This window comes from Ambystoma mexicanum, chromosome 6p (genome assembly GCF_040938575.1).
Source record: "Ambystoma mexicanum isolate Mex_15411 chromosome 6p, UKY_AmexF1_1, whole genome shotgun sequence".
Taxonomy (NCBI): domain Eukaryota; kingdom Metazoa; phylum Chordata; class Amphibia; order Caudata; family Ambystomatidae; genus Ambystoma; species Ambystoma mexicanum.
The window spans coordinates 888,444,617-888,470,018 of record NC_090935.1 but is presented as its reverse complement, the minus strand read 5'-3'; the positions used below and the strand labels follow the sequence as shown (position 1 = coordinate 888,470,018).

The 25,402-nt window shown below is 50.0% G+C and overlaps 1 protein-coding gene across 7 annotated transcripts in view; it reads right to left on the bottom strand.

Moving 5' to 3' along the window:
• The window catches only part of APC (APC regulator of WNT signaling pathway), a 1,243,184-nt gene that overhangs the window by 29,766 nt on the left and 1,188,016 nt on the right, over positions 1-25,402 (bottom strand). The gene's annotated exons all lie outside the window — the stretch shown is intronic.

Sequence of the window (25,402 nt, the reverse complement as noted above, 5' to 3'; positions counted from 1 at the left end):
ATCAGATATCCACATTTTACCCCCCTGTCCCCCCTCCACAATAACATCCCCAACTTTCTCCTACCCTCTCCCCTTATCCCACCCCCCCACCATCTCTGCACTTGCTACCTATTTCTCTCCTCTTAAATCATTATCTTTAAACCTTTAGATGACTAAAACTTTGTAAACAATGACTTTGGGCACCTGGCCACCGCTCAGGTGTGCATTCATGTCCGATTCCATTAACATTCCAGGCACTGCCCCTGTTCATCTCCACCAAGAACTCGGAGATCCCCCCTCTCTCATTCATTTGTATTGCCCGCTGATAGGATTGCTCCGGGCTTCATATATTTATCAATACATTCTCCCCACTCCATTTCAAGACGGCCTGCCTGTCTATGGAGCCCTGCTGTTATTCTTTCCATGATACATCCCATTGATCCACTCCCTTTTACCTGGGGGTGGAGGGGGTACACTTTTCCATTTCATGGCTAGACAAGCTCTTGCAGCTAAAAGTAGAGACAAGGTTATTTTCGGAAGTCTGACATTCTCCATCCTCCCCCCTCCAAACCAAACAAGACCATCATGGCCGATTCAACCTGGGTGATCCCGTCAAGCTCTTTAATGCTCCCCAGGACCTCATCCCAAAAGAAGTGCACCCTTGAGCACCCCCACCACGTATGCCAATAGTCGGCCCTTGCTGGACATCCCCGCTAACAACAAGGGCTGACATTTTGAAACATTTTGGAAAGTCTAACCGGATCATATTGTCACCTGTGAAGGAGCGTGATGGCATGCAGTTTATATTGACTGGACATAGATGTCTGAGAAGCTCCCTGCAGAGTCTACCTCACAGAGCTGAGTCTATACCCCCCCGTCATGTCTTGTTCCCACCGTCTTCTAAGTTTCTCAGTGGACCGACTCCTGGATTCCACAAGAGCCCCATACATTGCTGAGATCAGTCCCTTCATTTCAGTCCCTTTATCTAAGAGTGTTTCAAAGGGGAGGAGGTCCCTCTGTATCTGTTCCCTCCAACCCACTCCAGTTAACACCCCCTTTAATTGAAGGTGCGAGAAGACAGAGTTTACCTATGCCAAGCGCCTCCTTCAACTTGATTGTGTTGATGAAGCTACCCCCTTCCCCCAGAGTTGACCAATCCTTTACAGTCCCGGCTCAAACCATTTCTGGAATCTTTCAGGGTTCGTGATAGCCACCCTAACTCCCGGCACCCGGAGGTGTCCAAGGGGTGAGGACCATGTCGTTACTCCTTTCATTTCTACACCTTGTCTCCAGATGTTTTATATTTTTTTTAAATCATTTTTATTCATTTTTACAACAAACAAAACATAACCCTCACACCCGACATTTTCGTCTCAGGTTTCTTGGCATACGTTATATGTTCCTTTTCAACGTCCTCCCCCCTCCCCGCCCTTAAACTCGAGCTCCCCCCGCTGTTCTTCAAGCACCCTCCTCCTGAGGTTGACTTCTTTCGTCGTTCTCAGGCGTGTCCTCATCGCTGGAATTGGCATGGGTCCGCTCGGGCAGCGCTGCAACCATTTGTCTCCATGCCATCAGAGGTCCTACTCCCTCATCCTCCCTTCTGTTGGCCACCTCGTACCATACTACCGTCTCAGCATCTGCCCATTTTAACAGATCTTCCCACCATACCTCTAGTCTAGGTCTATGGGCGGATTTCCAGCCCATGGCAATTCTCCTCTTGGCCAGAATGTAGGCTAGGTCCTTGAGTTTACATACGTGTAACCTCAGCCTAATCTCCTCTCAGAATTTCCCAACCTCCGGGCACGCGCCCAGAACATATGGGTAATTCGTGGGGGGCATAGGGGGGTCATATATGCTCTATGGGTAACATATAGCTGGATTTGTTGCAGCCTTGCATTCCTGGAAACCTTCTTATGGTATCTCTGGGCTCTTTCCCATTGCCAGTCCTGCATGGTCTCTCCCACTTCCTCCTCCCAATCTTGTCTCAGTTGGTGCAACTCCTTTCCCACTCTAGACATCACCTGTTCATAAATTCGAGATATTTCATGCCCGTCCTCCGAGATGTCATACATAATTTCTATGGTTGCGTCCGGTTGATCTGCTAGAGTTATCTCAGAACACGTTTCCTTCACCCGTTTGACTATTCTATTGTAAGTGATATGTTGCCCCACATTTATCCCGGATTCATTCACTAGTGTTCGGCAGTCCAGTGCCTCCCCTTCTTGCCAGACATCACCCAAAGTCGCTAGGCCCACCGGCTCCCAGTATTTGTGGATTTCTTTCCTCAGTTGCTCATCTGTCCCGCATAGCGCCACTAGCGGCACATGTTGGGAGCATGGGGCCGGGTTTCCTATAGCTTGGCACGCTTTGTGCCAGGTCTTCCAGCCCAGTGCCAGTAGTCTCGGTCTCTCATGCATCTCAGATTTGGGTAGCCACATCAGTTCTTTTTGGAAATATGGCTTGCTTTCTTCCCTCAGCAACCTAGATTCTGCTGTCTCGTCTTCTGATAGCCACCTAGTGACATATTATAGCTGCGCCGCCAGGTGGTACATCTCGAAGTTCGGCAAGTTTATCCCCCCCTCTGTCATACGAGTTCTGGAGTTTCCACAGGGCCACCCTGTTTCTAGAGTTTTGCCGCAGGAAAACTCTGCATAGACTCTGAAGGTTAGTAAAAAAGTGCTTGGGCACCTTGTATGTTATATTTACAAACAGGTGTATTAGCCTATGCAGGACCACCATCTTGAGCAAAGCCGCCCTTCCCACCATGGCCAAGGGGGGGCTTTGCCCAGATCCCCATACTGCGCTCGATACCTTCCACTGCGCGCTCCGTGTTATACTTGTGCTCGTCTATAACCGTGTGGTATATATTGATTCCCAGGTATTTAAATGTTCTAGTCTGCCAGGCTATCTGCAAAATGGGTACGTTTTCCAGTGAGATACCTTTGTACCTACCTAGGGGGGGACATGCACGATTTCCTTGGGTTCACCGCTATTTCCGAGAGGATCGCATAGCAGTCCATCACTTCCAGGATGTATTGCAGGTTTTCTTCTGGGTTTCGTAGGTATAATAGCATATCATCTGCGTATAATGATATCAAATGCGGTCCCCCGCTAGTGCAGACCCCTATTTCTCCATATTGCTGTCTCAGGTAGATTGCCAGTGGTTCTAATGCAAGGATATACAGCATCAGGGACCATGGGCAGCCCTGTCTCGTCCCTCTGATAAATTGCCATTCTTCTGAGATAATCGCTCCTGTTTTCACCCTGGCTATCGGGGAGCTATACAGCATTTTCACCCACCTCAGGTACTCAGATCCCATCCTGTATTCTTTTAGGGCACCCATCAACCACGGCCACCTGACCGAATTGAAGGCTTTAACTGCATCTAACAAGGCTACTGCTATTTCGTTTGGGTCATCCTCCGTCTGCTCTATGATATGGCGGAGCCTCCTGTGGTTGTCAGATAGACTTCTTCCTGGGACGTATCCGGTTTGATCAGGATGTATAAGTTGATTTATTACCTGCTTAAGTCTATTTGCCAGCACAGATGTGAGGATCTTACTGTCTTGGTTTAACATAGATAATGGTCTGTATGATCCACAATCTGTGCTAGGCTTGTCAGGTTTAAGGAGCGGGATGATTACCGCCTTTCTGAAGGATTTCGGCAGCCACCCTCTCTCGAAGGCCTCGTTTAGCATAGCCAGTAGGGGCGAGGACTTCTGGTCTGTACGCTTTATAGAATTCGATGGGGAGCCCGTCTGTGCCAGGGGCTTTGCATGTGGAGAGATGCATTACTACTGTTTCTAGTTCCTCTATCGTGATTGGGGCTTCTAAGTTCTCCATGTCTTCCACACTTAATTTGGGTAATTCTATGTTCTATAGCATCTCCTGGATTTCTTGCTCTGCTGTGTCACCCACATCTGCATAGAGATGTTCATAAAATCTGAGGAATCTCTCATTCCCCGCCTCCTGGGTGTTCCAAACTTGTCCCGCTTCTCCCCTTATCTCTCTAATTGCTGACCGTGGTGTCTCGCTCTTATATAGCCACGCCAGCAGCCTCCCTGGTTTGTCCCCTCCTGCATGTTGTCTTTCAATGTTTTTTTTGTAATTTAGGTTGTATAACCTATCCCAAAGCCTGCCGCAGGCCTGTTGTAGTTGGCTCGCGCGTCCAGCATCCTCCTGTGAGGTGCCTTCTCTTACCATTATTGCTTCTAGTTTCTTTTCTGTCTCCTGCAACTCTCTCTCTATGCCCTCTTGGAGCCCTCTGGATTTAGATCTGGCCGCCCCCCTTATTACCACATTAAATGCCTCCCACAAAGTTCCCGCTGACTCCACGCTTCCAGTATTATTCTCAAAGTACCCAATTATCTCCTCCCGTAGGTCCTCTCGAAATGTGGTGTCCTTTAGTGACTCGGCCCTCATCCTCCATGTTGGAATCCTGGCCCTGGGGGGCTGGCCTCGCCACACCAGGACCAAGGGGGAATGGTCCGATAGTGTTCACGCTTTGTATTCGGAGCCCACCACTTCCCCAGCTACTTCTGGGGTGGCGAACATGTAATCTAATCTCGTGTACAAGTTATGGGGGCCGCGTAATGTGAATAATGCCTCTTGTCTGGGTGCTGTCGCCTCCAGATGTCCTCCAGCCCGAAGTCCCTTAGCAGGGCTTGCAGTGTTTTTGCTGCCGGGGTGGGCTTATCTAATTTCGTATCTGATCTATCCATTTTGGGGTCTAGCGTACAGCTGAAGTCTCCCCCCCTCCCATATGACCACACCTCCCATATGGGGGCTAATTTTGCCATATAGTGTCTTGTAGTAGGCCACTATGTCTTGGTTAGGGGCATATGTATTTATGATGCATAGTTCTCTGTTCTCTAGCAGCCCCCGGATCACCGCCATCCTCCCGTCCGGCTCCACCCTGGTCTGTAGTATCTTGAAATGGCACATGTGGTGCTACCCAAATAATTACGCCCCTGGCATATGCAGAATACGTTGCTCCTATGGTGGTCCCTCTCCATTTTTTTATAACTATCTCTTGTTTTTCCTTTGTGGGTGAGTTTCTTGTAGTAAGGCTATGTCTACCTTCTGTCTTCTCAAGTACATCATTACCTTGTTTCTTTTCAGATAGCTGTTGGGGCCCCTGGCGTTCCAGGTAACTATTTTGAGGTCACCCATTATCCATTATGTTCTGTCCTCCCTCCATCCCTCATTCCATATTCCATTCCATATCCATCAGCTCGAGAATATGTGGCGTGGATCATGCGCAGAAGCGCGTAGGTGCAAGCTCGTTTCCTAACAACTACCACTGCAAACACCCCAACTCCTCCCTCCCCCTACCCCCCTCCCGTTCCAACCCCAGCTGTTGCCCAGCTCCATCCCTGGATCTCAGGCGATCCCGCATTTGGTCCTGTCCGGCTAAGCCGGCTCTAGGCACCCAGCAGGAGGTTACTGCACTACTGGTAACTCAACTAACCTAAGGGGTGTGAGTTTGGGTGCTCTGCTCTCCCTGTTGTAGGCCACATTTTACCCGCCATCCTTTACATGACACGGCTATATTCAAATCCCAGTTGCACAGGTTATACAGCACCTCGGCGACTCTAAGAGCTCTGCATCATTTCTTCGTGCCACTCTCCCTCTGGCTGCTCTTCTCCTCTGGACAGTTTTGTGCGGCCAGTCATTCCGTTGCCTCCTCCGGACTGTCAAAAATAATGCTCTGTTCTTGTGGAACACCTTCAGCCTCGGCGGGTACACTAACATGTATCTATGATCTGCGTCGCGCAGCCTCCTATTTACCGTTCCAAAGTTAAGTCGCTGCACCTGGAGTGTATAGTCCGGGCATGCTGTGATTGATGCGGATGCCCTTTGGATCGTGCCTCCTTTTCGAAAGTATTCTAGGATCTTTTCCCTGTCGCAGTAATTCAATATTTAGGCTATGATCGGTCTCGGGGGAGCCCCCGGAGGGGGCCTCCTTGATAGGTCCCTCTGCGTCCCCCCCTTCCATTTCCTGTAGCAGCATGGATTCAATGTACTCTGTGGGGTTTGTGCCCTCTTCTCCTTCCGGGAGCCCCACGACATGTATATTATTCCTTCGTGCCCGTCCTTCGGCCTCCTCGGCTCTGTTTTCCAGATTGCTGACCTGTTGACGTAGGGCGTGGATCTCTGAGGCGTGCGATGTGCAGGCTGCCGAGTTGGTCTTCACTTCTTTTTCCAATTCGCCTGTGCACTCCGCAATTGCCCTTGCATCCTGTCTCAGGAGGTTCAGGTCCATTTGCACTGTGTCAATTCTGGACTTGAGCGCCACTTTTAGGTTGGTCATGGCGGCTTCCAGTTTCGTTTCCCACGCCCCTTTTAAGTCCGCAATGGCTTCCAGGATCTGCTGGTCCACCTGAGCCGGGGAAGTGTCCCCTTGAGCGCTCCTATCTTTGCTTCTGGCTCCCTCCGATGTTTGCGGGGTTTTCGTGAAATCTTCCATCGTGGACTGTTTTCCTTTAGTCTTAGACTGTTTGGATTCCATTTTGTTTGCTGTGCCGAGTGAATGGGACCCGGGTTCGCAGTGTTGTGGCCTTTTGCTTCTATCGGACGCTTGACTCCAAATTCAGCTCCTTGGATGAGGGTCTGGTTTGGGCTGGTTCCCTTTGCTGCTGCCTGAATCAATCCGGCTGAGTTATGCCTTCCACATTGGCCACCTTGATTTATTTGGGCATTCCTGCGCCCCCTCCCAATGCTCGGCCGACGGCCCGTTCAGTGGGGCCTCAGAGGGGGTGTCTTGGTGCAGCGCTACCAATATGCCGCTTTATATTCGGCAGGGCGTCCTCTTTGCCTGTTTTTCCGGGATGCGCCTGTGTATTTTGGAGTATCTTATTTGTCCGTTTAAGCGACATTCCGCAGGTGCATCAGTCAGCCCCTCTTCTGGTTTCCAGGCTTGCCCAGTCATGGCCTGCTCACGGTCTCATATGGCACATATGTTTCTTTGCCCTTTGGTCCTTGTGGGCCACAGTGCGTCCCGGGTTCCCCGTGCTCACCGCCAAGGTGCCTGCATTGCTGCGCCCTATGTGCATTTCATGTTCTTGTAGGCTACTGTCTCGCGGGGCAGTTCGCTCGTGGGGCCAAGTGTCCCCCTATGTGCCACCTTGGGTAAAAGAAATTAAACCTGGAGTTTCTAGAGGTGTCCTGGCGGGATATTTAGGCATGCCTCCAGTGTTCTCTCTATTCCGCGGGGGCACCGCCAGCTCGGCTCAGTGGGGGCCAACCTCCTGTGTATCCCTTCCGTTTCGGTGCACAGCCTGTAGCTGTCCCACAGGTCACGTTGCATCAGCAGGCCACCCTAAGGGCCTGGTGCTGTGTGCCCACTCCGGGTGTCGTGTGTCCCACTCTGTGTGTTCGCCGCCGGTCCCGGACACACACCGCGGGCTCCAAGGAGGGCTCTCCCTAAGCCTCGGTGCCGCTGTAGTCTGGGGCACTGCGCCGGGGTCCCGGTGCGCGCTGCTCCTCGGAGCTGGCGGTCTGGTCGGTTCCTGCTCGGCGCTTCTCTGACCAGGCTGTTTCAGAGGCGCCACCCCAGCCCGGCTTTCATGCGCGCCTCTATTCCGTGGGGTCGCTGGGCTTCCACTGCTCACCTTGTCGGGCTGCGGCGCCCGTGGTGTTCCAGTGCCGGGTCAAGCTCTCTCCAAGCCGGAGCAGGCTTGTGTCTCCAGCAGGCTCACTTCCCTGCTCTACCTTGCTGGTCTCGTTATTGGTGTTCCCTTAGTGTCAGGTCCGCTAATCCCTTCAGCAAGTCTTCTGCGCGATGGTGTCGCAGCACCCAACGTTCGGTTCTTTTGTTCCTTTGGCGCTGCGGCCATTTTAATAAGAGTCCGTCGGGGCAGTGATTTCTTGTCCATGGGATCACGGCTGCTGTGGTTGTTGGATTCGGCTTCTCTTGTGCTCTTTAGACGCCGTTAGTGTTCCCATGCGTATGCCTGTCTTCCAGATGGATTATCTCTAATATGGAAGGCAGGTTTTCTTCGGATGTTGGACGGATCCTTGAGAGCTTCAGAGCTTCCCGTCCTCCTACATGGCCGTCTAGCCACGCCCCCCTTGCCCCCAGATGTTCTATATGGTCCCCACAATAGGATGCTCCCAAATTCTGCGGGGTGCTTTCTTCTTGGTACCCACAGCCATTCCTCAACTGTGGCAGGGTGCAACTGTAAGTTATCCAACGTAATCCAATGGATATCCCTTTGGGCCCTTAGATGAGGTATAAGAACTCTGAGTTTAATTACTTTATAGTAGAGTTTCACTTCTTGCAGGCCTACTCCTCCTTTTTCTTTGGGTAGGGCCAATAGGTCACTGGATATCCTAGCCTTTTTCCTCTGCCAAAGACATCTCAAGAGAGAGCCCTTTGTCTCCCGAAAAAATGAGTCTGGAATCCGGATGGAGAGCATCTGGAACATATAAAGGATCCTCGGGAGGAAAACCATTTTAAGAGCATTGAGGCGATCAAACATGATATTGTTAGCTTGCTCCATTTCTCCAAGGTGCCTTAATTTTGGCCCATGGTGGGGTTTGTCTCAAATAATTCCCCAATGTCCCTTGTTACATTGATTCCCAAGTATTTTAACGTTCCCCGGTTGACCTGCATACCTAGAGGTGCAACCCTCCCTATTTACCCATCCCTATTCCTGTCCAAGGGGAAAGTGACAGATTTAGACTTATTAAAGGAATGGTTCACCCAAAAAATGTTATTGCAAAAAAAGATGGGCAATAATTAAAAAAATAGATTGACACATTTTTTTTTTTTTTTTTAAGTCCCCATGTAAACTTTTTTACAAATGAAGCTCAAAATGTACAAAAGGAAGCACATGGGGGCATCCATTTTGTGAAATCGATGCCCGCCTGTGCTTGCTTTTGTGGCACTAATGAAGGAAAAGCCAGCCAGCTGTAGTAAACAAAAGCTACCACTGGGTGGCTTTTCCTTCATTGGTGCCGGGACTCGGAGGACGCAGACCGGAGACTACAGGCAGAAAAGCCGCAGCTGCATCTCGGTAAATGCTATTTTTTTTTTTTAAATAAGCACTAGCTGCAGTTTTTTTTCTACGTTTTCCGGGCTGGAGGAGCCCAGAAAACTTGGAAATAAAACCGCAGCTTTAAAAACATTGTATTTATGTTTGCGGTAGCTTTTGAAGCTACCGCAAACATAAATACAACGCTATTGTGTTTGAAAACGCTGCGGTTTTTCTTTCTAAGTTTCTCAGGCTCCTCCGGCTCGGAAGAGCCTGAGAAACTTAGAAAGAAAATCTGCCGTGTTTTTGAAACACAACCGTGTTGTATTTCTGCCTAAAGCTGCTTTCCCATTTGGGGCTTTCGGGCTCCCTACGGGGAGCCCGCGAGCCCCAAAAGGGAAAACAGCTTTAGGCAGAAACACTGCAACATTTAGCATTTCAGAAAACAACCGCGTTGTGTTTCTGCCTAAAGCTGCTTTCCCATTTGGGGCCTTCGGGCTCCCCACGGGGAGCCCGAGAGCCCCAAATGGGAAAACAGCTTTAGGCAGAAACACCGCGGCATGGAAACACAACCGCGTTGTGTTTCTGCCTGCCTGGGCTTTCACTTTGGGTCTCCGGTGCTCCTGGGAGCACCGGAGACCCAAAGTGATAGCCACGGCAGACAGAAATACAACACGGTTGTGTTTCAAAAACGCGGCGGTTTTTCTTTCTAAGTTTCTCTGGCTCCTCCGAGCCGGAGGAGCCTGAGAAACTTAGAAAGAAAAACTGCAGCGTTTTGAAACACAATAACGTTGTATTTATGTTTGCGGTAGCTTCAAAAGCTACCGCAAACATAAATACAATGTTTTTAAAGCTGCGGTTTTATTTCCAAGTTTTCTGGGCTCCTCCAGCCCGGAAAACGTAGAAAAAAAAAACGCAGCTAGTGCTTATTTTAAAAAAAATAAATAGCACTTACCGAGATGCAGCTGCAGCTTTTCTGCCTGTAGTCTCTGGTCTGCGTCCTCCGAGTCCCGGCACCAATGAAGGAAAAGCCACCCAGTGGTAGCTTTTGTTTACTACAGCTGGCTGGCTTTTCCCTCATTAGTGCCTTAAAAGCAAGCATAGGCAGGCATCGATTTCACAAAATGGATGCTCCCATGTGCTTCCTTTTGTAAATTTTGAGCTTCATTTGGCAAAATTTTACATAGGGACTTAAAATAAAAAGTGGCAATCTATTTATTTCATTATTGCCCATCTTTTTTTCCAATAAAAGTTTTTGGGCGAACCATTCCTTTAATCTTAAATCCTACCAGGGATCCATATTGCTCAATCAATTGAATCACCACTGGTATGGCAGCGAGGGGATTGCTTGTGTGTAATCTCGTCCGTGTAAAGTGTCACTTTATAATTCACCCCTCCTATCAGGAATCCCACTACACAGGGGTCTTCTCTAATCTTCTGGGTGAGAGGTTCTACTGCGAGTGCAAATAACGTCGGGGAGAGGGGGCCGCCCTGCCTAGTTTCTCTTCCCAACCCAAACCAACGGGAATACCCACCATTTACAGCCACACACACCTTGGGGGGGGGGGGGGGGGGGAGTACACTGCCATAATCCCGTAGAGAAGCCTTTCCTCTATACCACACTTAGGGAGCACTGCTTTGAGAAACCCCCACTCCACCCTATCAAATGCCTTTTCGGCATCCACTGAAAGGAGGGAGGGGTTCCCAGTTATCTCCTGGGCTTCATGAATCCAGTGTAAGGTTTTCCTCATCGTCCGCCTGTCGACCCCTGATGAAACCCACTTAGTCCGAGTGGATCAGTCTTGGCATGTACCCCCTCTAGCCTAGCCGCAAGCAACCGGCTGCAGATTTTGGTATCTATGTTAAGAAGCAAGATAAGGCAATTTGCACACCATATCCCGGGATCCCTGCCCTCCTTGTGTATTACCGTGATAAGCGCCCGTGCGAAAGACTCTGGGGCTTTCCCAGTATTTAATATGTCATTAAACAGTTCCGTCATAAATGGCAGTAGGGCAGTGAGGAAGGATTTGTAAAACCCTGCTGAGAACTCATCCTCCCCCAGGGCCTTTCGCAGCGGTAACCTTGCCACCACCTTCTTAATTTTTTTTTTTAACACTTTATTTAATTCAGTGGCAGCCATGTAATCGTACAGTACATACTTAAGCGAGAGAATTACAGCATCGCATTATAACAGCATTGAGTGTACATATGAGTTTCAGGGGAGCAGTATCACAGTCTTGGTTATAATATAACACAGCACAATTTATGGTTCAAGTGTCCGTTTTCTGCAGGAAGCTACGTAATGGGCCCCATATGTCCTTGGGTCTGCAGCTGGGTGCAGTCAACGCACTATAACACTCTTCCCTCTCATTAGCATAGGTCAGTTCATTGAGCCATTCATTAACATCGGGGGCTGCACTAGATTTCCCGTATTTCAAGATGCATTTTTTTTACGATTAAACAACCCATATTGAAGAGTCTGCAAATTTTAACAGAGACCTTTCCAATATCACCCAGTAAGTATTTGGGAGGGGCAAGCATAGGGGGCATTTCAGTGAAGTTATATAGTATGTCAGCAACTGATAGCCAGAACTAGACAATCCGTGGACCGTTCCAATACATATGCAGGGAATCTGCGGCTGCATTTTGCACACTGGTCACTAGTCACAGGCGCAAATTTGGAGATACGTGCAGGTGTGCAGTGTAAATGATTGAGTACCCTGAACTGTATTAGCCTAAAGCAGGCATTTAGGGAGATTTATTTTGTCACACGGCACCAACGCAGCCACGGCTCCTTGTGTATCGTTATGCCTAAATCTCCTTCCCATTTTCCTTTTCCCTATTGACAGATTGATTAGACTGACACGGCACATATAGTCTGGACACCAATCTTCTGGGGTCTTTACTGGTCACTAGCATTTCTACCAGCCTTTCCCATGATCCCGGTAATGTCCTGTGTCCCTATCTCTGATCGGATTGCGTTTGAAAGGAAGCGGCCAGGTCTATCAGCCTCACCATATCGTCTTGCCTGAGTGGGCTGGTTCATCAGTCGGACCTCTCCATCCACTAATTCTTAACAGTTTAGCAGGTTACCCTTAATGAGGCCCAGCAGCGCTCTGTTGTGTGTTGTACCGTATTCATTTTCAAGCTGTCAGGTCTGGCTCTGTCCCACACAACTCACCTCTCGTCCCCCTCAGGCTGCCAGGGGAAACTGAAATCACCTTGCACCTTAGCCACTCCTTAAATGTCTCACAGACCGTAGCACAGTGGGGAATAGAATCCTCGTTTCTCTGGAAGAAGCCGATGACTCCATCCCGTAATGTTGCCAGAAATATTGAATCAAGTAAACATGAAGGAGGCATTCTCCAAAGTGGGAGGGCGGTAGCAGGGCTGCCCCATACTATTACCAGTGAAACCGGTGAATGATCAGAAATGGTTCTGGGGTGTATCCTACATTCTTGTACTCGTGCCATCAACCCTGACGGGACCAACCAGTAATCAATCCTGGACTGCGCGTCCTGCACCAATGAGTAGAAGGTGTATTCACGTAAGTTGGGGTGGCGGACCCTCCATGCATCAGTCAATTCTATTTGCTGCATAATTTGCCTTATCATACGGTTGGCATTGGTCAGGTCACGTTGAGTATCTCTCGAACAGTCCAATGCGCAGTCCAGGGTTGTGTTTATCATAAAATCAGGGAGAGAGGGACCCGATTAGGATTTCCATTACTTGACCATAAAATTTGCGATCGTCCACGTTAGGGTCATATGTATTGTCTAATGCTATATTTGTCCCAGATAGCTTACCCCATAGGATCACGTGCCTTCCCTGGGGGTCTATACAGCGTTTGTTTTCCTGGAAGGGAAGTGAGCAGTGAATGAGAGTCAGCAATCCCCTGGGATGAGTAATCGTTGTAGCCCCGCTGGTTTCCCCAACTGTGTGCAAATCTCGTGTTAAGTGTCCCCTGGGAATTTGTTTCCTACAGCATTATGACCATTGGACCGCAGTGATTAATATATGCTAATATTTTTCTTGCTTTGATGGGGTTGTTCAGACCCCGGACATTCCATGTCAGGAAGGAGATCTTGTCACCCACAGTGTCCTGTCCGCTGTGCTATATAAAACTCTCGCTCACATGGATAACCAGGACTTTGTATCAGTGTGTACTAGGGGAACAGTCTGCACTTTTTTCCCCAAGAACATATAAATACAACTACTAACATTTTCGACTCCAATAGCAATTGTAAACGTCATTAACCCCAACACAATGAACACCCTCATCATCACCCCCAAGTTGATGATGTAGCCCAAACACAAACTGTATCAATTTCCTGGGTTGCACTGTGAACAGGGGCGGCTTAACATGCAGCTGGTTGCAGTTACTGCAGCCGGGCCCAAATGTATCAATATTGTACATCTATGCACATTTTAGATAAGGAAAGTTCGGTTACGGTATCCATCAGTCATTGTCAATATTATTTAATTCATTGTTGCATGGGTGTGGGCTGCGGTTGTGGTCGGGGACGCGCCGTGGGAGGGGTATAGAGCTAGACGCCTCGATATATTCCGTGGCCTCAGCCTGAGTCTCAAAGATGTGCGCACGGTCCCCATGTTTGATGACAATGCATTACTTACCGTAAAAGCATTTCTGATGGTTGTATCTGCTTAGATTCACATGCTGTGCATAGGTCCGACATCCAGTGGTCACTGCGGAGTATTGCATTTCGTTTTTCGTAGTCGAAAAGGGACGTCGACAAGGCGTGTCTGAAATACTATCCCTATAGTGACGTGCATTGTACCCACAATCCCTCACGCGTCGAGGTCCCTCTGTTTGTATTTTTCTGCCCTGAGGGAGCCTTCTAGACGTGAGTGAGTACAGAAAAGAGAGATATAAAAGGAAGTCTATGTTCCTTCCATCCGAGCGGGGAGGAAGGGTGGGCGCATGTGAATCTAAGCAGATACAACCATCAGAAATGCTTTTACGGTAAGTAATGCATTGTCTTCTGATGTTTGTTAATCTGCTTAGAATCACATGCTGTGCATAGACTAGCGAGCAGTACCCGGAGTTGGCGGTGGGTTATGAGAAGGAACAGTAGAGAAAAGATGTCTTAATACTGCCTGTCCCACCTGGGAGTCAGATCTCGAGTGTGCATCTAGACAGTAGTGTTTTGTAAAGGTGTGCACAGAACTCCAGGTAGCCGCTTTGCAGATGGACTCAAGGGGAACATTTGCAATGAATGCTATGGATGCCCCCGTGCCTCGTGTAGAGTGTGCTCTTGGCTTAAAGGGCAGTTCTCTCTTAGCAAGAGTATAGCAGAGAGTGATGCATTGAACAATCCATCTAGAAATAGTGGACTTTGAAACTGCATCCCCTTCTCTTCCTGCTGCCACCGAGACGAAGAACTGATTAGTCTTCCTCAGTGGTCTGGTTCTTTCCATGTAGAACATGACCGCTCTGAGCACATCTAGTGTGTGCAGAGTTTTTTCTCCCAAGTTGGAAGGATTTTGAAAGAACGTTGGCAGTTCTATAGACTGGTTTACGTGGAATTTCAAGATGAATTTCGGAGCAAACCTTGGGTGCGTGCGAAGAACCACCTTATCTCTGTGAACTGTAACGAAGGGGTCTAGAACAGAAAGAGCCTGTAGTTCACTTACTCTCCTGATGGAGGTGATAGCTATTAGAAAAGCAGTCTTAAGAGTGAGGTGTTTAAGAGATGCTTTGTGCATGGGTTCGAATGGTGAGCCCATGAGCCTGGTAAGTACCACATTAAGGTCCCATCCGGGAGCTGGGTCAGCTATCGGGGGGTGTATTCTCTTTACTCCCTCCATGAAGGTCTTTATAACAGGGATCTTCCACCACGACACTTTGAGTTGGGAAGTGGTGTATGCAGAAAGTGCCGCTAGGTGGACTTTAATGGAATTGAACACTAGACCTGAATCCAATAAGTGGGTCAGGTATAGAACAATATGTGTGGGATAGCAGTCAATCGGGTTGATGCTTTTTCCTCTGCACCAGATGACAAATCTCTTCCACTTGCTAGAATAGCAGTGGCGAGTGTTAGGTTTTCTGGCTTCCCTGAGGATGTCCATGCATCTCTGCGGGAGCTATAGATGTCCGAATTCTATGATCTCAGGAGCCAAGCTGCTAAGTTCATGTTCTGGGGGCATGGATGCAGAGTCCTGCCCTTGTCTTGTGACAGCATGTTGTACGGGCAGGGGAGTTTCACTGGGGGAGATAGAGACATCTCCATCAAGTGAGCGAACCATGGCTGTCGGGCCCACATTGGGGCCACCAGTATCATGGTTACTTGTTCCTGGTGCATCTTGTGCACCACCTTGTTGAGAAGGGGAGTCGGGGGAAAAGCGTAAACAAATTTCCCTGACCATTGCATCGACAGACCGTTCCCCTTGGATTGGTTCTGGGGGTACCTGGAGGCGTAACTTTGGCATTGTGAGTTCTCCAGGGTTGCGAACAGGTCTATTTCTGGGAATCCCCATTGTGTGAAGACGTCGAAGACGATGTCTTCGTGCAGTCGCCATTCGTACTCTTCGGGCAGGGGGAAATCTCTGCTGAGTTTGTCTGCCAGCAGATTGAGTTCCCCTGGTACATGTTGTGACAGTAGGAACATTTTCTGTTTGAGAGCCCACTTCCATATATTTTGGGCCAGTCTGGGCAGTCCTGGAGAGTGGGTGCCCCCCTGCTTGTTGATGTAGTACATGGCAGTGGTGCTGTCTGTAAGGACCAACACAGTCTTGCCTTGTAGGTGTTCCTGGAAGGCTTTTAGCGCCTTGAACACAGCTAGTAGCTCCAGTAGATTTATGTGTTTGGATGCTACGTTCGGAGTCCACGTGAGCAGTCTGATGGGATAGGTGAGCCCCCCATCCTGTGAGGGATGCGTCTGTGGTTAGAGCGGCTTCTGCCGCGGGTGTGGCAAAGGGTTTCCCTCTTTCCAGGTTTTCCTTTGTCCACCACCGTAGCGAGACCACCACTAGATCGTCCCATAGTCCGCTGGCCTGACACCACTGGCTGTTGAGCCACTCTTGCATAGGGCGCATGCGCAGGAGCGCGTGAGGTACCATCATCATCAACGCCATCATGCCTAGCAAGCGCATTGCTTTGAGTACCGTCACCTCTCGACCGGTCACATATTGAGGGATCTGAAACAGCATGTTTTGGACCCTCTCGTTGGAGGGGGAGACGAGGCCGTCCTTTGTTTGAATTAGAGCCCCTAGGAATTGTTTGATTTGGCTGGGGTCTAGGCTGGACTTCTTTTCGTTGATGGAGAAGCCCAACTGGAACAAAAGGTCTACAGTCTTTTGGGTATTGGAGAAGCATGTTTCGTAAGAATCCCCTGTTATGAGCCAGTCGTCGAGGTAAGGGTAAACTGGGATGGACAACCTGCGCAGGTGGGCCGCTGCCACTGCCAGTACCTTCGTGAATACCCTTGGTGCCGATGCTATGCCGAAGGGTAGCACTCTGAACTGGTAGTGTTTGCCCTCTATCATGAACCTGAGGTATCTTCTGTGCGCTGGCAACATTAAAATATGAAAGTATGCATCTTTCATGTCCAATGTTGTCATGTAATCTCCCTGTGATAGCAGTGGGATCACTTCCTGTAAGGTCACCATACCAAACTTCTGGGGTTTGATAAACTTGTTCGCTGGGCGCAGATCTAATACAGGGCGCATGGTTAGATCCTTTTTGGGTACAAGGAAGTACACTGAATTAATACCTTCCGTTACCTGAGATAGAGGCACGACCTCTATGGCTCCTTTTTCCAGCAGTTGTACTTCTTGGAGAAGGATGGCAAGGTGTTCCGGTGTCATGCGTCGTCCCCTCGGGGGTCTGTATGTTGGGGAACCGTTGAATTCGATGCAGTATCCGTGGGCTACGGTGGAAAGTACCCAGCGGTCTGACGTTATTCCCTCCCATGCTGGAAGAAAGGATGTTATCCGGCCCCCGACCGGTGTTGCATGAGAGAGGACGCGAATCTTCGCGTCACTTGGTGTTGTTGGGGGCTTGGGAGCCTCTGGGGGTGGACCCCCGACCTCTCCCTTTGCCACGGCGCTGGCCTCTTTGGCTGTACTGCCCACTATTGGTCTGGTAATTGGTGGCAGGGTACTGTTGCTGCTGATTCTGCTGTTGGCGTTGGCCACGAAAAAAGCGTTTGTTGCTATAGCCGCGTCTGGTAGTGGGCTTAGAGATCTGGTCAAGAGTTTTGATACTATCGAACTCTTTTTTAGCCATCTCCAGAGCCTCATCCACCGCTTTCCCGAAGAGGTTTGAGTCTTCAACAGGTTTATTTATTAAAGACGCCTGTGTCTCCGGTTTGAACCCTGAGTTGCGCAGCCATACATGGCGTTTTAGGAGTATTCCCTGAACCAGGGAACGTCCTGCTGTCTCTGCAGCATCCAGAGAGTTCTTTACAATACTCTGGTTGACCTGGGTTCCTTCGCCAATAGTTGATAGCAGGCGTGTACGTAGTGGTTCCGGCGCTTCTTCGGCGTCTTTGCGCAGTTTGGCCCACTGCGCGTCCGCGTAGCTAGCTAGCAAAGAATTGTTGTTCGCAATTCTTGCCGAAAAGGCAGCCGAGGATGTGACTCTCTTTGCAAGGGCATATAACCTCTTGCCCTCCTTGTCAGGTGGTGCCTCGCTGGTGGACAGCGGCACCCCTGCCCTCTTCCTTGTATTAGTTACTACAAGGGAATCCGGAATGGAATGTCCCCTGATGTACAGCGGGTCTGAGGGTGAAGGAGTGAAAAGTTTTTCAATTCTTGGATTAACTCCTCTGATTAGTGCGGGTGTGGATAGCAAAGGGATGATTCTTCTCTTCACTGAAGCGAGGAGGGGAATGGTCTGGCTGACCGGGGGTTTCTCCTTAATTACTCTTTCCACAAAGTCTATTTCAGGAGAGATCTCCCCAGTGTCCAGTTCGAAATGTGCTGCTGCTCTGCGCAACAGGGCATTGAATGTGGGCTGATCGTCAATGGGAGACTTGTTTCTAACAGGTGAATTGTCAGGAGGATTTAGGTTCAGGACATCAGTGTCCGAATATACTGATGGGGATTGCCAGGGATGAGAAGGTCCTTCTTCTGGATTTTCTCCGAAGCCTTCTCCTACCATGTCTGGGCTGTCTTCCAGACCTTCCTCCTGGTTCTGTCCCTCTTCATCGTCCACAAATTCATCCTCCTCCTCCAAGTATTGTTCCTCACCAGTGAGGTCATACACATTATGGAAATCTGAGGCTGTGTCCTGCTGGGGATTGAATAGTCTCGGATATTTGGCCCTGGGGTCCTCCTGAGGCCCTTCTCTTGTTCTCTTGGGAGTGGGAGGGTTCTGGGTCTTCATAAACCTCTCCATTCTCTCCATGCAGAGATGGAGCCTTTCCATGGTTTCATGGGGTACCCCTGAGCGGTCTAGCGGGGGAAAATTAGTGTCATCTAGCTGAAAACGGCTCAACCTCTCCCATAACGTCGAGGAAAGTGTCCCGTCGCCTTCCGGAGTGCTGGGGGTCCCCCCGACTGAAGGGGGTAGTCCCTGTCTTTCTTCGGGCTTTTTCGGCGTGTCTTTCGACCTTTGCGTAGCGCTCGACGTGTCTTTCGGAGCACGCTTCTGGGCATCGGCTACAACGATCCTCGCCAAGCTCTCTGCGACTCGTTTGTCAGCAGAGGGCTGTGGTTTCGACGTTACGGGTGTCGATCGTTCTACGGCGGCGTGCGCTCTCTGCTGGTGCGCGCCGGCCGATGGTTTGGGGGCGGCGCCCTTATTTGCCGAAAGCCCAGTCGCTGGTCGCGGCTGCGGTTGCGAGAGGGGCTTCAAACCTGAACGGTCCGAGGAGGCCGCCGGTGGAACCTGCGTCTCCTTGGGCGCTGATGCTTTCTTCGTCTTCGACGAAGAAGAGCCATGGGTTGTGTGCTTATGTGTGGTATCGTGTGTGTCAGTGTCGCCGGGGTGTTCATCCCCATAAGGAGGGCGTGAGCCGGGCCCGTCGGGGCCAGGGACAGACGACGAAGAGCGCGAGCGCTCTTTAGAGGGGTCTACGACTTCTGTAGCGGAGGTCGTGTTATCACGTTCCTCGTCACTGTCGCTGGTAGCAGCGGCGGGTGAAGAATCGGCCTTCGACATAGCGTAGGCCGCCCACCTCTTGACCCTACGGTCTTTTAGAGTCTTTGGCTTAAGAAGCCGACAAGCCGTGCAACCCTCCTCTTTGTGATCGAGGGGCAAGCAGCGGTTACACCGTGAATGCTTGTCCTTCCAAGTAAACTTGCCCTTGCAACGCGGGCAAAACCTAAAGGGTGTCCTCTCCATAGCCGAGGCAATAAATCGTGATAACGACCCCAAGGGAAAGGAAGGGGAAAAGGAAAGGCATTCTCAGAAAAGAACCAGAGATGTCCCACGACCCCACTCTCCCTACTGTATTTGGCCTGCGAGGCCAGGCCACGTGTTCGGCAACGCCGAAGGATCTCCTCCGCTCGTCCCCTCCGTCGAAGATCTTGCTCGGCGGAGACAGCTTCACAACTGCACCGAGGGAGGGATCGATATGTTATATATTAAATAGGAAAACGACCAAAGGTCGAGGAGATGAAATCTGCAATGTCTCTAGAGGAGCTCCGCGTAAAGGCGACCAGTAGCTGGGTAGAAAAAAACAATCTGAGGGACCTCGACGCGTGAGGGATTGTGGGTACAACGCACGTCACTATAGGGATAGTATTTCAGACACGCCTTGTCAACGTCCCTTTTCGACTACGAAAAACAAAATGCAATACTCCGCAGTGACCACTGGATGTCGGACCTATGCACAGCATGTGATTCTAAGCAGATTAACAAACATCAGAAACATAGTTTAGCTGGAAACATTTATGCATACGGTATCTTTATAATTCGCAACCGTTTCTTTACAGGATCGTATGATTTCCGAAGGGCTTGCGCATTAGCGGAGAAGTCCGGGTAGATGTGGATTTCTGAAGCTTGAAACCGAAGAGCACCTTTTTCCATAGCCATCCGCAGAATTAGGTCTCTGTCACGGTAATTGAACAATCTTGCCAATGTAGTGCATGGAGGGGCCACCGGCTTAGAAACAGGAACCAGTGCGCTGCGCGTGCGACCAAGAATTGCAGGGATCGAACACAATTTTTAACAAGTTTTCAACAAATGTTTCCATGGGACCCTTGCAAGCCGACTCGGGTATCCCAATTATGCAAATGTTGTTACGTCGCAAACGCGACTCCAGGTCTTCACATTTGTTGCGGATTTTGCTGACCTCTAGTTTCAATTGCGAAATGTCACGATCATGCCGGTCGAGCTTGTCCTCCGAGTCACCAACCCTTGTTTCTACCTCATTTACATGAGTGCTTTCCTTCTCCATCTTAGATCTAAGAGAGCCAATGGTAGACATGATATCGTCGAGCGTCATGTTGACAGCCAGGAAGCCACTTTGGATTGCTTCCAATAAATGGTCCTCGCAGGCATCCCCAGAAGTTGTGGCAGGTTCGTTGATAGTTATCGGGCCCGTAGTACCCAGGGTCTTGGCGGGGGTGTTGGTGAATGAGTCCATTGGCCCCTTTTTTTCTTCCCGCCGGAATTCTTCATCATGATATCCCCCGATGGCGCTGGGTTGTGCGATGCCTTGAGGGTATGCCCGTTTGGGGAGATCAATGGGCGGATGAGGAGAGCGACAGACCCGGAAGGGTGAAGTTGCAGTGGGACTGTGGACAAGGGTTTGCAAACTGTGTCCCCTCAGGATGTTGGTCCCCGTAGCGTCAATGGGAGGTGGGAGGGCTGAGAACGTGCTGTCTTCGTATCAGAGAAGGAAGAGTTAGGTATGGGGTAAGAGTCGGAGTAGGTTGTTTCACGGGCCCAGTGAGTATACACGTCGGAAAGCTGTAGGGGATCAGCGGAGTTTAGCATGCCTTTTCTGGTGAAGGTGGTTGCATATGGTGCACAAAGGGGGGTGATGTTAGAGCGAGCCAGCTGCCGAGGTCCGCTCCCCCTACCCCACCAGAGCTCAGCTCACAGAGCAAAACCGGTAGGAGGGCTAAATGAAGGCACACCATGATGTTTCCCAGTCCAAAAGGCAGATGCAGGGTGTGGTTGGGGGCCAGTGGTAGACCAGCTGCAGCAGCCACTCAGGACAGGGGGTAGAGGTGATTAGAAGACCACCAACATGTCTACTCCGATGCGAGTGCACAGTGGAGGGGGAGATTTGAGGCCATAGCAGTAATTTATCACAGGGTCAGGCCTAATTTAGGGCTTGAAAGACGCGGCTTCGGCTCAGATGGCTCCTGAAGTGGGTCACAATCAATGTGGGGCCTGGTGCCAATCAATGTGCTGGTGGTGTGCAGCGAGGGCCTTGGATTCTGCACATTTTGTGCAAATGGAGAATCAAAGTTGGAACATCGGAGGGCTGCCTTGAACAAAGGGACACTGCCAAGGTGGTAGCCTGGCTCAAACGGCACACAGCAGAGTTCCGGGAAGTTGAGGATGGTAGGCCGATCTGCTTAAGCAAGTGCAAACATGCTGAGATGGACGAGGGACAGGCTGCACATTCGCGTGAGACTGGCTTCAGAGCCAGAGATGGTGGGCAGAGCATCCAGAACGCCCCCCGAAGAGTATTGTCCCCAACAGGCGATGAACACTGCAGGATGAGCCAGAGGTTGAGCAACACGGGGGGTGCCACCGAGTGCTTGCGTTGATGCAGGGTATAGGGCATTGTACTTGGGCTCAGATGCGCAGTGCACTCACCGGGGAACACCGCTGCGATCTGACAGCAGGGCAATGTAGGCAACGGGAAGGGCAGAGTTCCAGGTGCACAGCCAGCATTTTGTTTCCCCTCTCAATACGGAAGCCTCAAGCCACTAGTTCACCTGGATGTCCTGGGCGGGCACTGTAGCCCTCACCACCGGCGCAGTCCCTGGCGGTGCGCAGCTCTGACACCAGTGAGCGGTTCTGTAAGAGGGTAGAGCAGCAGGTTCAAAGTGCAATCCGATATATGTAGAATTCTTTTGGGTGCCAAATCGATAGTAAAAGACAGGATTTATAAAGAAAATTGATTTTATGGGCCCGGAGCTCCGAGCTCAAGCAGCCATCTCGTTGGCTGATCAACAGCACCCCCACCCCCACCCGCCTTCTGTATTTCTTTGTCTGTTATTAGTCTCCGTATCAGACAGCTTGGGTAGGTGAATATCCACTAAGTATGTGTCTATGTCTTCCCTCCTCTGGTTTAGTCTCGGATTCGTACAGTCTCTCATTAAAGGGAGCAAAAGCCTCTTGAACCCCCTCCATCGAAGACTCATTTACTTTGTCCCTCCCTTCAATTTCCGTAACCCGTCTTTCTGCCTGCTGCCCTCTTAGTCTAACTGCCAGGAGTCCCCTTTCTCATAACATTTGTGTGTCAGAAATTGCAAGCTGCTAATTATTTTCCCCTCCTTCAGAAGCCACAGCTGCTCTCTTTTCCCCCTAGACTCCATGGCACAGTCCTCCCGCCCCTCCAAGGACTTGTGTGCCCGTTTATCCAGTTTGATCTTCTCCTGCAGCCTATTTTCAGTAAGTTTCTTCTCACTTTTTTTCGTAGCCCCCTCCCCAATCAGAATCCCCCTCCAGGTCGCCTTCCCCTCTACCCAAACAGTTATTTTCTCCACCTCACCTGCGTGATTCGTATTGAAGTATTCTCTGATTTCCTTAGCCATCTCCAACTGGAATACTGGGTACTTCCATAGGGATTCATTGGACCTCCATTTTGAGCCCCTGGGGCTCATCCCCAACCAGCCCAACTGCACACCATATGGTCGGACCAGGAGATCAGGCGAATCTCTAAACTCTTTGCCTCTTCCCACAAATCTCTTGAACTATACATATAATCAATCCTAGTAAAGGTTCCATGGGGTGACGAGTAAAAGGTGTACCCCCTTTCCTGTGTGTGGAAATTACGCCATATGTCTCGCAACCCATACACTTCCAATGTCTCCTGGACCTCCCCATGTGCCGGCCTTGGCAATTCTTGTTCCCTAGCGTGCAACACATGTCTGTCTAACTTGACATCTGCACATATATTAAAGTCACCTCCTGTAGTAAGGTGTTCTGAGCTTTCGACCAGTATTTTCGAGAGGGTACTCTTCAGAAATCTCAACTGTCCCTGGTTTGGGGCATAAATCGTGGCGAGCGTAAAGCGCACCTTCTTAATTGTACCCGAGACCAGAAGGGACCTCCCTTCCACGTCAGACCAGACCTTGGACACCTCCATCTTGAGAGCTCTATTTATTAGGATACCCACTCCTGCTTTCCTTAAAGGACCTGATCCCCCAATATTCTTGGCCAACTAATCCACATGGGATCCTTCGTTCTTCTCCCTTACTAAATTTAGCCTCCTGGAGGAACAGGACATCCAGTTCCGCACTTCAGAGTTCCCTTGCAACCAGGGATCTTTTCGCTGGAGAGTTCAACCCTTCGACATAGAGTGCCAATCCTCAAACGGCCCGCCCGTGACCCTTCCACTGCTGCAGCCATCATGCTTCCACTGCTGCAACCATCATGCAACCCCACTTCGGGAGCACCCTCTTTGCCACCTGGCAAGCCTTCACGTGCCAATGCGAACATTGTCATAAAAGTAAAACCAAAAGGAAAAAACCTGTACCAAGGTCCCAATTCCCCCTCATACCCTCTCCTGCATCCCCCTCCTTCCCCAAAGGGCGCCCAGCGCTCCCCAGTTAGCATCACTAGGTCAAAAGTGAACCACCAACAGAACCTGTTCTATCGGATCCCTTCCATCCAAACCACTTAGTCTAGAGCACCACTTCTCGCCCCCCCTAACAATCCCTTATCAAACATTAACTGCAACTCCCCACAACCCTCAAACCTGGCACCACTTCTTTCTAAATGCTAAGAGGCGGTTGGATATTCAGTAAACCACAGCCTGTTCCCCACATCCTCTAATTGTGACACCCCCTTTTTGAGTGTCCACTGCAGAATTATACACCAGTATTAGGTCAGGTCTCGGCCGCCGGGATGTGTTCAACTTTCTAAACTTCCCGAATACTGGCATTTGTCTTCTATTCGGACCCTTGATACCCCACTGTCTGTCACATGCCACCTTTTCATCTGAAGTCTGAGGAGTTCCGGCTTCTCCTACGGCTCCCCTGTGACTGCGAATATCCTCCTCGGTAGTCAGTTTTATTTGCACCCGTCCACTTCAAAAGTGATGGAGAACAGGAACCCCCACACCTGTACCGGACCCTTTCTCATTTAACCACTTCATAAGGGGTGAGCACAGTCTTCTTTTTCCACGGGTCAGAGAGGACAGATCTTGAAAAATCCTTACTCTCGTTGTGCCGTACATTACCGGGCCTTTCTTTCTTGCTTTCTCCAGGATCTTGAGCTTGTCGGAATAGTTGTGGAAGAGGGCGAGGACTGACTTAGGGCCCCTGCCAAGCCACCTGCTCTCTGAATCCTCAATTTTCACTTCATCAATGGTGTTGTGATCAAAGTTTTGTGAATTCATGAAGAGTTCTTCTCAAGTCCATCTCCAGCTCCCCCTCTTTCTCTGGGATCCCAGAAAGTCTTAGGTTGTTCCGCCTTCCGTGGTTTTTAAGGTCGTCCATTTTCAGTATGATCGCAGCCTCTCTCCTTTCCATTCAGACATTAGCACATCGATTTGGGTCTCCAGGGTGTCCCGGGAGGATTGGTTATGCTCCACTTCCTCCAGTCTCTCCTCCATTTATACATACTTTGGTTAATTTTATCAACCCTTCCTCCAACGTCCGCCATCATGTTTCTAATCTCCTCCATTAGTGCTGCAACATCGTTTTTGATTGCCATGGACTGCCCCTCCTGCCACCCCGGAAGACATGATGTCCCGCGAGGCACTCCCTCCCACGTTCTTCCTTGGTGTATATTCAAAGCTGGCTTACTTCAATCTCCCACCCATGTGCCACCACTCAATGACATGCATACCTGAATGTATGGTGACGCTCCAGACGTGGACTGGCACGGCTTCCACTTTGAGTTGATGCAACCTACAAGTTGCTTATCTGCCTCTAATGCATTGAATTGTGTCTCCAGTCTCTTCTGCTGCTGTGACTACTCAGCTATATCTTGTGAGTACCAGGGTACATCCACCTGGTGGGCAGGTACATAGCTTTCGAGAGGCTGCCCAGTGGCGGTTGTAGAGCACCCCTCAGACGAGAGCATGCTACTAGTGGCCATTCACCTTGCCCATCCACTCTTTCTCAATTGATGGACTGCCTCTTCACTTCAAGGAGGCCGGCTCCCCTGCCGTCAAACCAGTTCCTTTCTGCTGAGACAATGCCTCCCTGGCCCACCTGTCAATTTTGTATGGTATTACCCAAATTGTTCGAACACAATTGTTCGAAAGTCAAGGGTCCGAATTGACCTTTGCACAATTGACTATATATATATATATATATATATATATATATATATATATATATAT